This window comes from Protopterus annectens, chromosome 5.part1 (assembly GCF_019279795.1).
Source record: "Protopterus annectens isolate FY-2018-M chromosome 5.part1, PAN1.0, whole genome shotgun sequence".
Classification (NCBI taxonomy): domain Eukaryota; kingdom Metazoa; phylum Chordata; order Ceratodontiformes; family Protopteridae; genus Protopterus; species Protopterus annectens.
Genome location: NC_056736.1, coordinates 735,205,037 through 735,223,597, shown reverse-complemented (window position 1 = coordinate 735,223,597; position 18,561 = coordinate 735,205,037). Strand labels below are relative to the sequence as shown.

Genomic DNA, 18,561 nt, shown 5'->3' with positions numbered 1-18,561 from the left:
AAAACAGAACAAAAAAAAAAAAAACAGAAACTCCCTGCTGTTTAAGATGAAGTTACAATCAATTCTTTAAAATGCGCCTGTGATGCCATATATGGGCATGGGGGGGGACGGGTCAGCAGTGACATTTTTTGTTTTGAGGAGGCATACATCCCTCAGGACTTAAAGTACCTTAAAGATGTGAATCTGGTATTAGATACCTCTACAATGTAGACTTACGAGAAGCTCCCACAGTCAAGATTTGGGTAACATTATGATAAAATAATCACTGACCTGAAATCTATCATGCCCAATCTGATCAAATTCACAAACAGTTTCCAAACAGTCAAGGAACTCTTTACAGATTAAAAAAAAATACACTTTTCTGCAATATGATAAGCAGAAACAGTGCAAAACAGGCAATCATATTCTGGAAAAAAATAGAAAATGGGAAATATCAATAAAAGCTGTTAAAGGGACTATGTACTTCACCATCCATGTGCCCATCTTGTTATCCTCAGGGAGGAAGCTTTCAGTACCAGCTGATGGTCTGAAAGTACAGACAGAAGGTATTAACAAATTGCAGAAAATGCTGTATAATAGGCACAAGGCTTATACTCTAGTTTGCTTCTGCATTTCCCAAAAAGACAAGGCTGTCAGGCCAGTCACAGATCTGTTGCACTTAAGCACATTTGTTCAGAAAAAAATATTTCAGAATACTAACCCTAGAAACATTTTTTCCTTTGAGACAAGAAAGATTTACACACAAACTCTGGACATGGACGACTGTTCTGGTAACGTCATTTTATGGAAAATGCGTCAGCAGTGCAAATTTTTTTTTTTACTTTACCATTTGGTCTACACAAAGTTCCCAGAGCACTTCCCAAGTGTTTTTGTTAAAAGATATGCACATAAACCTTATCTGGATGATTGGTTTACCTCCATTAGGTCACATATAAAATATGCGACCGGTCAAATAACCAACTCAAAACGTTGGAAGCTGCACTTTTGACTGCTGAAAACAGCGAAAGTGCTACAGAATGAATTCAACTACCCAGAAATGTTGAATGTGTTCGAAACACCCAACATTTCCAGATGTCTCCAAACATTAAGCAAGGCCCACTGCACCCCCCATGTGGGGGTTATGCCCCCCACACCCCCTGCTAATTTAATATACTAACTTCGAGATCGCACTTTAGAGTATCGTACAATGGACTCCTGACCTTATGAAGGTAAACCGGATGATTGCCTGCTGGTAGATATGTCTCATGAGCAGTTACTACAACATTTCAGAGTTGTAATTGCTCTCCATAATCATAATACAAGACAAGTAATCATCTTTAAAAATATCAAGTTAAGTGACTTTCTTAGGAGTGGCTACAGACTGTATTCAGATGAAAGTACTTATTCCACTAGGCTAACAGAAGCATACAGCATAATGATAAAGCTTTCTAAACAGCAAAATATGGTAAAATAAGTTTTCTAAGTGTCATGGATTACATGCCCTCCTGCATTCTGTCAGTCTGTCATATAAGGCTTCATATGAGAAGGGGTACAATGGATTATTGGAAGTTCTTTGAACCAATCAAGTCTTAGACATGGTGCCTTTCTTCTGCATTCTGGGAGGAAAACCTGCTATGGAGGAGCAACTCAGAAAACCTTTCCAAATGGGTGTATGGTCTTCCATCAGTGGTAACAAAGCAAATGACAACAGACTTGTTACAATGTTTTTTGTAAAATATATTGCAAAAAGCCTGTCAGTGCAGGACAACTGATTTCAAAAAGAAAAGCCTCTGCATGTCAACGTGAAAAAGTTGAAAACAGTGTATATAAGAAACCTATCAGGACAATTTATTTCATTGACATCTACAAGTGAACTCAAATGGCACTATAATAATGTAGTGAAACAATAAACAGGGGCTATCAGATCTTTCCAAGTTTGTCAAGAGAAAGTTGTGATATGCATTTGGATCATTCAGGTCTATATTACGGTGTCAAAATGCTATAACATTGAACACCTCAACGCCAAGTATTCTGCTGAATACTTCAAGGGCAAAGATGTAGTTGGTCAAGTACATAATGTTGCCCTTTTCTCCACTGTAGTGCGATCTCGGAGTTGATATATTTAGATAGGGGGGTGTGGGGGATGGGTTTGGTTTAGGTAGATTTAGTTCCGTTGGGTTGCAGGGCAAGTATTTATTTGCCTGACACATATTCAATGAATCACGGAAGTGAATTTCGCTGAATACTTGTCGGCATCGAGGTGTTCAGTGGTATGATGTTTCGATGTCGTAATATAGACCCGGTCATTCAGTTCAATCTTTATGTATCAGCAGTACATTGTTGAGGCTGTACAACCAGCTGTAAGATTCCCTACATGGACAACCAACATTTGTCCACAACTGGAAACAGGATCCACAGATGTTTAAAGATATTTTGCAAGTGTGGCTTATGCCAAAGATTACTCTTTTTCCTAGACATCTTGAAAAATCATATTAATTCTACTTCCTGTTTTCTAGTTGTTTAGCCTAGAAAATATACGTGCATTCCTTTTTATGGAATCAAAGCTTGCTTTATAGCTTTCCACCATTTTATCTGATGTAGACAGTAGTGCTAAAGGCAAAACAGGTTAGAGATGGTCTAATCTTAATAGCTCCTTATTGACTGATACAACCACAGCTTGTTCTCCTGATGTAGAAAGCCACTTTTCCACCAAGGATACTACTTCAGCACAAGGCATTACTGGCAAAATGACAGGGCAGATTGTTATATCCCAGCCTCAAAAATTTCAGTTTTCAGTTTGGAGGACACAGTTCTAATCTCTTCACACACACACACACACACACACACACACACACACACACACACACACACACACACACACACACACACACACACACGTTTTGACATTCAGAAGCAAGTCAGCTCTACTATCAAGAAATGCTACCTATGGAAATGGGAGAAGTTTGCTTTCAAGACAGCTGCTAACAGAGATGTAGTACAGTTCCAGGGTAGCTTACCCATTTGCAGTTCTGTCCAAATGTTAAAAATTGAGAGTTTAGAAGCTATCAATTAAACAACTGCAATTATGATTGCATATAACAGCTTCTAAAATGTGTCCCTTTCCTGTTTTGTTTAAAGCAAAAAGGCAGTTTAATTTGAAAAAAAAGAAGGACAGTTTGATAGTTATACAGTTTACAAGGTGCCATGATCACCTAAAATTCTGAAAAATGTCAAACTTTATTTTTAAATGTTTGTTTGATCTCACAAGTTAGTACCAGGGACAGGTGCCTCATTTGCCAGACCCTTACAGTGACACTGGCTGTTAAGGATCTGTGCAACTTATAAGTTATAAGATAATTTAAACAGTCCCCAGGATTCATGAAGCTTGCGCCAGGTGCAGGCATAGTGTCGGCGTTCTAACACCAAATATGGCCACCGAGCAAGTCAGGTACGAGCTGTTTCCACGTGCACTACCAGCGTACGCTACGCCTGCACAACTCCTGAGCTTGAATGCTAATTACCCCATGTGCAGCAGTGTAGCATGCAAATGAAGGTATGTAGCGATTCAGGAAGTGGTGCAGGCGTAATGCAAGCAGAAATGTAAACTGTAGAAAACGGTTTACATTTTTGCAAACATAAAATCGGAGTCATGACAGCCGACCAGACACATGTATTATAATGTTAATATATGCCAATGGCTAAATATATAGCCATTGACATAAAAAACATGTACAAAATATAAAATTAACATTTAATATATATAGTCGCACTACTGCAACGTGGAAGCACAGGGCAGCGGTGCGCAAAGGGGATCACAGGAATATATAAAAATATAGAATAAAACCGCAATGAAACACATAACACGATTCCCCCATAATAGTCAATGGCAGGCATGCTACACCATACTCATGGCGCAAGGGTTGCTAAGGGGCAGTAACAGTGTTATGCGCAGTAGCTAGGAAATGTAGGCAATGCCATGCAAATGAGAGGAGTAATAGTGACTCACAGATTTCCCGCTGGTGTAAGGATGAACATCACAGCATAGCATTATAACACCAAGGTGAGCCTTTGAGATAAAGATGACATCAAGAGAGGGGTGTGTCGCCATTGCTGTAAGCACATTGGAGCATTGCTAAACCGGTCTGCCCCTAGCTAGGCAAAGCTGCAGGATAGGGGTGTGTCAAATTGCCCATAGCTATGCTTAGCTGAGAGTATACAAGGTAACCGAGTATGCATGTGAACGGAGATGAAAACACTGGTAAACCCGGTAAATGGGTATGTGCATCGCGCACTGCAGCTGAAACAGGAAGGATATAGGAAAGAAATAAGGAAATGCTGCAGCAGTGAAATTGGAGTACAAATGACTAATTAACACCTAGGAGCCTACAGTGGGCCATTGACAACAGCTAACAAGGCTGCAAGCAGCTACCTGCAGAACAGGGAAGGGGAGGGGCTGTACTGCAAAGAAAACAGCAAAGTGTCAAAGCAGAACAAAGGCGATATGCAGTACATCAGCTACAAGGCACATTTCGCCATGACTGGGTAGGGAAAGTGCAAAACAAGAAAGACGGCAGGTGGATGCATGCCTGATAATGGGAGGGGATAAAGGTCTAAAAGTGAATTAAAGGGCAACAGAGTAATCAAGGCAGCCAAGTAGATCTCCACAGTAAAGGCCCCACACCTGCAGTACTCATTGCAAAACCCATAATTAAGACATGCAGCAGCTGGAATAGTTCATACACACCCACTTACATCGGCAGCATCCATAGCACAATATTATAAAGTGTGAAAGCACCTCACACACATTTGTGTATTCCCATACACTCTGCCCCAGTGGTGTATACAGACGGGGAACTTTTATTATGTACATGTTAGGGGCTGCCATAGCTTTGATCCACCAGCATGTGTTGGAGACTGAAGGTGGTGTGGAGGATGATGCACATGACCACCGCATGCACCACAGGAGGAGGAGAGTGTTCAGACAAAAGCTAACCTACCAGGGGCTACATGATCTGGCAATAGTATAGCATTACTGGGTAGACAGGGACACCCTACAGCAACTTGTGGAGTTGTGCCGGCCACACCTCACAGCCAGAACAAACAGAAGGGAACCCATCCCAGTGGATACGAAGGTATGTGTAAGCCTGAGAATACTAGCTACAGGTACCTTTCAAAGACCATCTGGGGATATCAAGGGTATCTCACTGGCATCAGCATCCAGGGTACTACACCAGTTCCTGGATGCCATGTTACCACATGCCAATGAGTATATATACTTCCCCCGAACACAGGAGGAGTTGGCCAGTAATATGCATCTCTTCCGCCATGTGGCAGAATACCCAGAGGTACTGGGTGCAATAGATTGCACGCACATACACATCAAGTCACCACCCGGTGAGCAGGGAGGGTGCTACATAAACCACAAGGGATACCCCTCCATCAACTGCCAGGTCATGTGCAATGCCCAGGGCATTATCATGGATGTGTGTGCTGGCAGCCCTGGAAGCTATCATGACTCCCACATCTAGCATGCCTTAGAGCTGTATCAGTTATTTGCCAGGGGAGACATCCCAAATGGCCACGTGGTGGGGGATGCTGGCTATGCACTGGAACCGTGGATGATGACTCCCATCAGAAATGCACACACACCCATGCAGGAACGTCATAATGAGGCACAAGCACAAACCAGAATCATCACAGAGCATGTGTTTGGGATGCTGAAATCATGGTTCAGTTGCCTGGACATATCTGGTGGAGCCTTGCAGTACTCTCCAGGCATGTGTGCCCACATCTTCATAGTGTGTGCCATGCTACACAATAGGTCCTATGGAAACAGCTGCAGCAGGGACAGAATGGTGAAGGCCCTCACAGCCCACCACCATTGCCAAGGGCCCCACAGGCACAGAGGTGCTCAGACCATGAACACCCTGAGCCAGCCCCAGTAGGCAGACGGAGGTATGCCCAGTATGCCCATGCTTTGGCAAAGAGGGAACGTAAAGCACACACACTGACAGTGTAGGCACCTAGGGACTGACACCTTTCTCCACCTGCACATACAGTAAAAATGGATGACACACACACAAGACTACCTGTAAATTGTCATGTATAGGCAGTCTACTGTGTGCATCCAACATAGGTAGCCCTCAACTATTGCACACACAACAGCCATTGGCACAAGGTAAGTCAACACCTGAACAGTAAATTAAGCTATCAGCCTATGCAGATACTGTATGTATAGATTCATAGGTAGGTACTTGGCCAACTGCCAGAGGCCATTCATAAGGCCAGCCAAAATGTGTAAGCATTTGTCACCCCATTGAGTCATCAACCATTCCTCTATAGAGCAGAGCCAATGGTGGGATCCCTGGGGTGCATCTACTGTTCCCCATCTACCCTTCAAGGTTTCTCTTGCAGAGTGTTAGTGAGGGGCGCTGTAAAATGTAGTTAGTGATGTTGCTCCAAAGTATGGGGAGTGTCTGTGACAGGAAGCTGTCCCTCCAGCATCTTCCAGTTATTGTTGTGGCAAGGTAAGCTCACTACAGTGTGTGGCTCACTGTGACATGGATTCCCATAGGTGGAGCATATCCATCAAGCCTGAGTTCGACATGGCTGTGTTGGTCAGTGGAGATCATCTCTGGGTAAACGAGATGCCACTGAGTAAAGCAGGAGTTTATTCAGTCCGGCTGCATAGGCCATATGTTGGAGGCCAGTATTCCCCTTGGTGAGGTACATTCATGGACCCACCAGCTGTTAGACGTGTCCTCTGATGTACATCCCTCATAGATTATTATACCCTATGATGGGACTGATGAGTGATGAGTAAAGGGGCACTATAACACCAGTATATCTAGATGGGAATCCTTTAGTTGTCAGATGGCCTACATAGAAGGATGTCCTAACTACTGTGGAGATATGATTATCACAGGGGAGATCACTATCTACCTTAGTCTCCAGATACTCCATTACCTCATCTGTATTAAAGTGGCTGCTGCTCATGTGTTAATATGTGGGTGCCAATTCCACAATGGAATGACCATGCAGTTAGTGGCACTTGGCTGGAGGCCATGTCATTGGCACCCTGTGATGTTCTTTGTGAGGCCCCCTGAGGGATGTCCGTGTCAGCTGGACTATCAGTCATGGCTCCCAGTTTGCAGTCATTGCCAAACATGGTCTGCCATAGCCCACCTGTGTTTGCCTGTATATCTGAGATGTATACGCCAAACAGTAAGGCTCCCAGGACTGAGTCCTGTGGGACACCAGTTGTGACTGTTCAAGAGTTGGAACTGGAGACTGCTAGTTGTACCATGTGGGTTGTGTGTGTAAGCCCGTTGGCAACCCAACCTGTGATGTATGGGTGAATATACAGGCCGGTGTGTTTATCAATAACACCTGAGTGGGGCATGGTGTCAAAAGCCTTGGTGAGGTCCAGGTTGTATGTGTGAACCACCTCCCCTGTCATCTAACGTCTTGGTGACTGTATGTAAGACATCAAACAGCTTAATTAGGCTTGAACTGCACTCAGCCAAGCTGACCTGGGTTAGGTCATGTGTTCGAAGGTTACCATTGTCATTGTTAATGAGTGCCATGAGGATGTGAACCATACCATTGCAGACCAGGCTAGTCAGGCTTATGGGGTAGTAGTTACCATGATCAGTTGTGATTTCTTCGTGATGGAGTGGAATAATCGTTGCCATGCATCATTGTATGGGTATGTAGCCTGTGGAGAGACTGAGGTAGGAATGCTTAATTAGGTGGGGGGCAGGTTGTCTTGTACAGTTTGCCAGATGCAGTCTGGGTCAACATCAGCTTCCATTGATGCTGTGTTCTGTTGTTAGAGAGGGCCATTTCCACCTGTGTGTCTCTGGTGGTTGGGATACTGTACCTTTTGGGTAGTGCTGTGGGCTCTTTAGGTGGTGAAGTATTCACCGAATGTATCTGCAAGGATGTTGGCGATATCAGTAGCGTCAGCATATTTTGCGCTATATTTCACTGGCACAGTGAAAATCTGTGTGTCACCACATAGATCCTTGACATAGCCAAAGAAGGCTTTGTGGTTATCTTTTGAATCCTTGCGTATTCTCCTGTTGACGTTAGCCTTGGATGATGTCATGAGGGACATACGTATCATACTAATAGTGATCACAGATGTCTGCCCTTTGTGGGATTTGCTGTGTGTCTGGAACACTGTCCTACGTCTGTAGTATAGCCTGTTTATTGCAGAGGTCCACCAGACTGGTGTCCTTGTCTAGGAGGAGTGAGTCTTGGTTTACCAGCGATGGCACGATCCATACATCTGTGTAGGTGCTTGTAGACTTCATTTGTAAAGCTGTCTGTATCTGGAGCAGTGTTTCCCCTTAGCGTGAGGGCTGTGAAACCTTCCACCTCTGTCACTAGTAGTGTAAATTTAGCTGTAGGAAAGGTATACACTGTGGTATCCGTGGGTGGGGGAGATGCTAGGGTGTTGAAACAGTGAATAGTTTATGGTCAGATCTAACCATTGACCGGTTAACCTCCACTGTGGTGCACCTGTTGCCCATGTTGGTGATGACCACATCTAGTAGTTTCCACCCCACGTTAGGGAGGTTACCACCTGATACAGGGCATATGAAGTGATACATTCCAGGAAGCGCTGGTCCTGGAAGTGAGTACCAGAGGACGTTTCCCAGTTAATGGTATGGTAGTTGACATCGACCAATGCCAGGGTGTGCGTTAGGACTGTCGTGTTCTCCACTGTCTCCAGGTAGGTGGAGTGGGGGTCCTGGGTCATGGAGGGTGATCCATAGCAGGCCACATTCCACATTGCTGTTGTAGCTGATGTTAGCTGCACATGGATGATCACAGAGGTATCATGCTGCCTCACTAACCTGGAGGTGTAGGTATCCCTGATGAATATGGATACAGCCCCTCCATGTCTGTCAGTCCATGTTCCATGGCTGAAATGTGTGGTATGGGTTGTAGTCTCATAGTGCTGGTATGCTCTCAGGAGACTTAAGACAGATTGCAGTTAATGCACAGATGTTGATGTTGTCCATCCTGAGGAGTGCTGTGAGTGCATGCATGTTGTAATCACAACCCCTGGTGTTGAGTAGCATAAACCTCATTGAATCTGCTATTGTGCTGTTTACAGAGCTGGTATTCACCTTCGGGACTCTCCTAAATAAGGCACCATGGGGGCGCCAATAGCCTTGGCCAGTATTCCAAAGTGTAAGGCTGACACATAGGCCGGTATGGTATCATTGCATGCATGTTCCCCATCTGTGCTTGTTTTTCATCTCCCCTGTAGGTAACCTAGTGGTAAGCAATAGAAAGCCTTAAACTTATACAAGTCATCTAGTTTCCAAGATAGACATTTGGAGTGACTAAATATCAGTGTTCCGTATGTTCTTGCTGTACTCAACTGTTTCCTGACTACATGGTGAGTTCACACTGTATATTGTAATCTGAAGGTCTGTTTATTCACATATTATGGCTGTGATGGCCTGCACATTAGAGGTTCACAGATAGCCTACTATATATCTGCCCAAGGGCAATTAGAAGCATAGCAACAGTGTGTTGGCCTTCCCCGCACCACTGATGAAGTAACTGAGCCTCTGTCAAGCATAGCCAATGAAGCAATTCCAGGCAGAGTTGCTGGAAGCTGTTGAAGACTGGGGTTGTGGAGGGTGATAGGGGCCCTTAGTGATCTAAAATGGGCATGTTAATGTGGCAATTCAACACCATTCAATTCCCCCAACAGGTCTTGCAGCTATCAAACTGGATAGGCTCCCCCACCCCCTGGCTGTATGGTTCTGGGACACATGATCCCAGGGGTGTATAGTCTGTTACCCATTCACACAACAAGGTTTCTCTTGAAGTGTGTCAGTGAGGGGCTATGCCAAATGTAGTTAGGAATGGAATGTAATGTCTAACAGTACATTTGTTATATGTTGTTATGTCAAGAGTACGTGAAGCTCAGTGGGTTTGGGGGCTCCCGTCCTTTGCTTAGCCTAGCTTACACATAGAAATCATCTAAATAGGAAATTGGTGGAAGTAACGTTAATGTCAACAATGTAATGGTTACAACATCCACATAGTATCTGTGCATTTGAGGTTACAATCCTGATAAAGGCAGGGATGTTTATCATGTGCAAAAGTATACCTTAACCACAGCTTGCATATAGAGGTAGTGACCGTCTGAATAATAAACATTCGAAGCACCCATATAAACCCATGTGTGCAGGAGAGTACAGTCAACAGAGAATGTAATGTCATGTCAGCACACAGTGAGATGTTACGCCACTGACAGGTATATATCCGGAGTAGTTAGCGGATGTGGCCGTGTTTGCACGCACAGGTTATACATTACAATGTCTGTTTAAGTATTAATTAGTACACTAGTACTAGAACATTAGTATTCATCTGACAGGTTAGCAGCATGATAGCAAAGATAATTGCAGGAGCCAGGTAACTATCCATGCACATAACACATGTAATATCCACCTCTCTACTATCATTTGCAAGCAATAACAGCTGTGCATGTGTACATGTTATGCAAATGTGTAGTGACCCTTGTTACAGGGCTGGGCCAAATGGCTATGTGCACACATACATAGAGTTGATATTGAGAGTACAGATACACTGGTTGAACTACCACATTTGTGTAGCCCAACCTAACAGCCTCCTGCACATACTGTATGTAAGATAGTGCACAGCACTGGTAATAAAACAGGTTGCACATCATCTTTAACTCCAATGTAACATTTGCAAGTAGGAGTGTAAGACGTAGGAGACAGCTGCCCATGTGTAATAGCCACATCATAGGTGATGGCTCACACTATCTGATTATATCCTGATCATGTTGATAGTGGCATCAAAGTCTATTGACACATGGCTCTGTTTGGGGAGTGGGTGTCTGTGTCCAACAGAGCTCATGGTCCTGGTGGATATGTGAGTATATATCCAGAGAAGGAAACAGACCTGTTGACACATGCATCATCTGTAATCAACTAATAGGATATGATGTGCTCCTCAGAGGAGGTTTGCTGCTAAGGGTAGCTACAATGTTTCTGTAATAGCCAGTGTTGTCACGTCCATAACACAAATACTTACATGTAAGCATCACTGTCTAAAACATCTTCATAGGCAATACGTAAACTAAATACAGTACTTGGTACTTGTAGTACTGACTGCTCATACAGGCATGTCCACTAGTCAGCTGCTGGTGTTTCCTAATGTCAGCTTTGTGTATGTGGCCATCCTGTGGGAATGTAATCTCTATGCCATGTACACTGCCAGACCCACCTAACACCATGCCCCACACATTGTCTGGGATGCAGCTATAGGGGTAAGCTGGAAGGCAGCCCAGTCTACAGCCATGACTGGACTGGACAGTCATGAGGTGTAGGTTAACACATGCAGCTCATCAACACAACCGACACATACCCTTACCAGAACACAGTAAGGACACCCACACACACACTACCGGAAATCACACACATTCACAGACGTGTCTAGGTATCTGGCCAAACAAGTGACCCCCCCAAGCAGAAAGAGACAGACACTGAAATACACAAACTGTATGACATAGTTTGCATAATTGTGCCACACCTCTGAACACATGACTGGAAACATGCCCAACAGTACTCATTTCTGAATGCAAACTCTAGCACAATGTTACACACCAACCTTTACGAGGGCATACATACTGTCAGCTGCCTGTCTGACATGATTAGCCACATACTCATACACTCAGACCACCTTTTGAACTATACACATGGCTCTGGCATATTCCATGTTGTTGTGCAGGACCTTTGATGCAGTAGCCTGGACAGCTTGGAAACACATGTAAGAACTGTCAGGTCTTGTAGGCCATGCAGGTATGTCCCAAGGCCTGGGTAGCATTCTACCATTGGCCAGAATTATACTGCAGTACAGGGACAAAAGGATTGTATTCCACAATTGTCTAGTGTAGTGGTGCATGTCACAGGGTATCCAGTATCTGTCATCCTGGAATAACATGGTTGACAGACCATGATGCTTTGCCAGACAAGGCCTGCACCTGTCACCCCTGGGAATCTGGATACAGCCTAGCGGTCATGCTTCCCCTAAAGTGCCTTCATCATGCATGGTTCAGGTGAGGGTCCACTGTTGTTACAGGGACAGCCAAGCAATACACTGCGGGTCTCGCTACACAATGATACATGTCAGAAACACTATACGGACACACATATGTCAATCCCTATCATGGAGAACATATCTGTGCAGTGGCTGAGACATGTTTCAATGCTCCAGAGAGCACACCTGCATGACCCTGTTATAACACATACCTCACTTTTTGCCCATTATCTTTTATTGGAACACATGGGCTGTAGGTGTGTCCATATTCCTGAAGGATATGTACACCCCCACGCTAATTGCACTTGCATAACATCAGATACATTATGCTGAGCAACTACCTTTGTGCCACAGTGGAATTCAAAATGCACCTTGAGACAGATCACCCACCAGGCCGTGGACTTCACAACTGCCATAATGTGCTGTAATGGGGAAGATTAGGTCTGAGACAGAACCATAATACTGGCTACTCTCAACTATTCCATTACGAACTGTGAAGACTCCTCATGTACCGACACCTGCACTCAATGCATGTTGGATTCCATTGACCCCACTGACCTGGATCACAGTAGTCACACAAACAGGGCTAACAGTATGCTACACATAGTCTCCAATGCCAATGTTATGTTCCCTAAGAGCAGATTGGTGAGTGCCATGGCACCCATGCAGATGGACAATGCATGTGCAAATGCTGAATCCTACACAAATGAACCTTAAGCAGTCACATATGTGCAGTGATTGTGCCATTGAAACAGAACCAGGAGTCAGCCCAACACAAACAAGTAGGCAAACTGGTGGTACCATGCTTTAAACTTTACCACAGAAGGTAGTAACTGTTGCAAGAGTGAACACACATAAGTGTAGGCGATCCCTGGTCAGCCTCAGTAAGATGCAGATACACTATATAAAAACCACAAAAAGCTACTGTGAAACTAATCAGCCACATATTATGAGGCCAAGCACAGAGCATTCTATAGCTGTGTCATTAATCATAATGGCAATGACAAGACCTGCCGTGCTGCACAGCATTATGGCATGGGAAGTACTGCACCTACAGAAATAGCACCCATTCATCCAGATAGGGTCTCAAAGAACCTAAATCCACTCCCACCTCCCCCCCACCCCCAACAGGTACACTTAGTAATATATCCATGTACACTACAGGGCCCCTGTACTAACGACTATGCAGGTACAGGCTGCACTCTCTAATGCCATACATACAGCTTTCATGGGACCTGTCAACATCCCAGGGTGTATCCTACACAAATGTAAGAACATTCAGATATCCACGTACACATTATGTTCAATCATAGCTCCATGTCAGGCTGTGCACACACTGAGTGGTGCACAGCAACAGTTATCACACCCCACAAAGGGGGAGACACAATTGATAATGGGACATAGTGCACAGCTACCCTGCTGAGTCTGGTCTGTACGGCCATGAACCGTGGTCAATGTAATTGATGTACTCGGTACAGATGTAGATGACAGTAGGGTTGATTCACACTGCATATCATGCCTTGCCAGGTCATAGGACACCATCACCCATACTGTGTTCCAGCTACACTCAGTAAACTAGGTGTATATTCCTATGTCACAGGAGTGGTTGGCAACTGGACTGCTGGCAGAACCCACACTACAGAAGGTGTCTGACAAATTCACGCACATCAAACCAGTGCCAGCCACAGTAATACAGGGGTCATTCCTGGTACTCCCCCTCTTTGGTATCTATACCACATAGACTAACACAGAAGGCATCAGCCTATTAATGTCTGCAAATGACTATGAACTAGGAGCAATAGCCGACTCATTGTGTGCTGCATTCAACATACAGAAGGGCCTTAGTGTGTCAGATGTGTGGTGTGTGATGTATGGCCACATTCTGACAGCTAAGTACTGCATTGTCATCCCCTATGTTACAAACCCTGTACCCATTAACTACTACCTAGGCAGCGGTCAACATAATGGCAACTGTGTGTATGGGATGCAGCCGGACAGTACTTCCCTTTGATAGTTACGTCACCACAAAAGACAGGTAGTCATATGTGGCACCCCTAATCATGACAGGGTGCCATCCAGGAATATAGAGATAACTACTCAGCCATACTCAACGCCCAAGTGACCCATAATAGATCACCTATTTCCTTTAAGGGTTATTGCCCATGTGTAGATGGCCTACACTACCCTTCACAATCCCTAGCTGCACTAAGTAGCATGCAGCCTACCCTGAATAAAGCCATGTCCAACCCAGAGGTATTGGACATGCTACACTTAACACATCCTGATCCCAAATAAACACATACATCATGGACATCCACCTTTCTAGTACAAGGATCACAACATGCCTGACAGATCCCTGTCCCATACACTTGACATACTCTTGCCATACTATGCATCCCTGTCCAGCGAAGCTGCACATCACCCCTCTCTGTGACATGGTGTGATGACCGCATGCCAAATATATCAGTAGCCATGTGTATCAGTTCTGTGGCACTGCTTGAACTGGCCACTCAAAATTACCTGTCTGTTGCCTACAGCTAGGTAACCTGTCTGCCTAGGCTCATAAATAGCCCAGGGCATATAGCCTATCACATCACTATGACCATACATGCCATAGTTGATATCCAACCCTGCAAATACCATCAGGCTAGCTATTGTCCCATGTGTTACACATGTGCAACATAGGCAATACATGGCAGGATGCTACACAGCTGTACAGTGCCATGTAGATGTATATGGCAAAACACATACACGCTTGCAAGTCTGCAGGTCACAGGTCATGTCCCTAACAGCTATGTATGACTATATATGTGGCATATACACAGTATTAAGGTTGATTGAATTAATGTGAACACATCCAGGCATGTGCTGATAGGTAAAGACACCAATGCAGGCAAACAGACATGCCCATGTCAAGACAACATCCACATGGTGCATGAGCAATGTCATCACATGACACACACACATATCAGTGGTGTTAGTGTCATGTAGATCTACAAAGACATATTTGTAATCTTAATAAATGTGATACAGATGTATGTTCAGCTGTACTGCTGTACTTCTCTGTGAGTTACTGTGACCTGTCTCCATCGTTTTGTCTTCCAGGTATGCCACGTAACCGACTGCCGCCATACAGCCGCTTGGAGGATGAGGTCCTCATCCCATACCTCCTCGACAACTACACAACGCTCTTCAGCCATGTGCCACAGGATGCACAGCAGCGGGATGTCCTGTGGGAGGAACTCTGCAGGAGGGTAAATGATGTTGGCGGTCACAATCGCACCTATCAGCAGGTGCGCCGACACTGCACTGATCAGATAAGACTAGCGAAACAGTGTGCTAATGCAATCGCCAGGGAACAAGGTGCAACAGGTGGGGGCCACTCGCCCAGCCCCCACTCACATGTACCGAGGAGCTACTGGCCAACCTGGGGACTCCTGCAGACCTCCATCCACAAGCGTTAGCTGGTATTGTGGAGGTGGGTGTCTCTCAACCACTGAGCCTGGAGTTGCCTGGTAAGTCACTATTGCACATAAAACAAAACCATATTTCACATAGTTACATGTGTTACTGTACAATATGTAATGTAGCATCATATGCAAGGCATGGATGCACACATGCCACATACTATAGTCTGCTACTCTATGTATGCACAGATGTGCATACTCCATAGTATAGTGTATTGTACTGGCTTATGTGCTAACATAGACATTGCACCCTGTAGCTACCACACAGGTGTAGATAAGGATCTTACTGCTGTGACACCCTTGTTTAAGTACCTCTGGCATTTTGCAGTGACAGCAGCCTGTGTCAGGTGAGATTATTATTTACCAGGCTTGATAATGCATGGAACATATTAATTGCATGCTATCTGCCATAACACACGTACACATAATGTATGGTGGTCCTGGTAATGGACACTGGTCAGACCTGCAATGTATCACACTGTTTACCTATGTGAAACAATTGAAGACTATATGAAACACCTACACTAAACCTTCCAAACTGTCATTGCCAGATGTGTGGACAACAGTGAATACAATGGTGGAGGTGTGTTCCACTGTAGGGACAGGTACTACATATCAGCATTACACATGTTGGGAATATGAACAGTACTGTACAGAGAGCATATGTGTGCACACACACTAAATGTGTTGGAGCTAGAGCATGCCCGGCCCACAGGATACACCCTTGTGGAGTATACCCTTGCTATGAATGTCACACAATGTCATGTGCTATCAGACATGTCCATGACATGTAGTGGGCTGACTACAACACTGCTCAACTATCCTGCAAAACATGTCTCACATCCCATACATACCACCCTTTGTCTGCATAACCCTGTTCTCAGTGGAGCATATGACATCTATGGGTGTATGTCATATGGGATAACACTGCCATGAAATAAGATGGCCATCACAACCATTGGACTGCACATGTATACACATGGCCATGGAGGATGGCCAGAGACATGAAGCAAAACACACAGTAGAAGTGATGTTCATGTGTGTACACCCTGTTTACATTGGCTCGACACAATACAACTATGGCCTTTGTGTAATGGTGATATTGCAGATGTGAGACACTAAACATCATACAGGCCTGGCCTGTGCACAGCTTGTGTAGGCATAACATGAAACCACCACATAAAATGTCTTGAACATCTGGACTGTGTCACGACATGGAAGCATTCACCTATACAGTATCCAAATACATACATGTGCTGCACAACATACACATACATCCACATCAAGCCACAGATACAGTAGATTCACCTTGCTAGTGTCAGACATCACTGTCATGCCTGCTCCTCATGTGTGTGAGGTACACAGATGGCATATGGGACATAGAAAACTTGTAAGTTAGCCATGTGTGTGCATAGTTGGCAGGTTGCAGATAAGCAGGGGTGTCATCCGTATACCCTTCGGTGACCTGTGTCACACATTCCACATTAGGGTTTATTGTGTATGCACCTCGGTGACGTGGGTCACATTAAACATTAGATATGTATTGTATGTGAACATAGTCATGGCTATGAACCATGTCAGTAGCTCACACTGTATAGCAATTGTGAAGCCACATGATGCCCTGCAATGGCTATGCACATCAGCTCAATGTGCAGTATGTCCCTGCATATTTGTAGGGTGGACAGACAACATTGCATCAGTTGAAGGCCCATGTTAGTATAACATGTCCCTGCATTGGGACACCATTACTGTACTGTAGATTGGAAAGGACACCATTGTGTTACACATGTATGCACGTAATTCAACATGTCAGCAGAAGTCATGTCATACTACATGTGACTGGCAAGGTCATACACCACACAGCAGGCCGATGTACTGTAAACCTTTGCTTGTCTGTGGCACCATTGCAAAGTAGGGACAGCCATGTCAAACATGTGCATACAGCCACATGGACAATGTCTACACTCAGCTCAGGGGTAGGCAGAATAATGTTGAACAGACATGCACTGCTTTGGGGGAGATATGCAAGCTAGGGCTCAGGCAAACATAGTATGCAGTCGACATACCCTACTGATCATGTCCTCACACATAGGGGCGGTGGCCAACACAAAGCATCAGTGGCAGATGTACAAAGGTCAGCGATGGTCTGTTAACATGTGGTGTATGTTGCAGACACCATGGCAGTGCAGTGTGATGGTGCAATGTGCATGCATTGTGTTGCAGGTATGGGGCATAGGCTACTAACACAAATGGTGCAATACAGGTATGTATGCTAACCACCACTATAATTATGTAAGGTGCATGCCATCTACTATACCACATGCATGCTGTTGTGTGCAACTCAGGGATGTATGATGACTAACACTATAATTGCCTAAGCTGAAACTATAATTGTCTATGCTGAATGCCATCTGCCATATCACCTGCATGTAACATGTAACATGCGTGTCTGTGTGTCTGTCTGTGTGTGTCTGCCTGTGTGTCTGTGTGTGTCTCTGTCTGTGTGTGTGTCAGTCTGTGTGTGTCTGTCTGTGTGTGTCTGCCTCTGTGTGTGTCTGTCTGTCTCTGTGTGTGCCTCTGTCTGTCTCTGTCTGTGTCTGTGTGTGTATCTGTCTGTCTGTGTGTGTCTCTGTCTGTCTGTGTGTGTGTCTCTGTCTGTCCGTGTGTGTCTGGTATAGCTTGTAATGTACAGTTCTTGTCTTCCCCTCACAGGTGTTGATGTAGGTGCGTTGTCCTCCTGTGGTCCACCTGATGTTAGTGTCACCACAGACTCTAGCAGTGATGATGATAGTATGATTGAGGCACAGGCAGGGTTGTCAGGGGCTGAATCTGTGCCATTGGTTGCCATTCCACCTGTCTCCCCCTCACCCTCACACACAGTTCCCCTGCCTGCACATACCCCATCACCACTGGTCAGTGAGGAAGGACAGTTGCGGGTGGTAGCATGGAACAGGAAAGTGTGGTGACTATGGAAGGTGTGCCTGTACACCATGCTTCCAGTCAGCAAACTGGTGATGTCCCA

General features: G+C 44.8%; 1 protein-coding gene across 5 annotated transcripts in view; it reads right to left on the bottom strand.

The window, feature by feature from the left end:
* The window catches only part of DCLK1 (doublecortin like kinase 1), a 2,564,464-nt gene that overhangs the window by 326,239 nt on the left and 2,219,664 nt on the right, over positions 1-18,561 (bottom strand). The gene's annotated exons all lie outside the window — the stretch shown is intronic.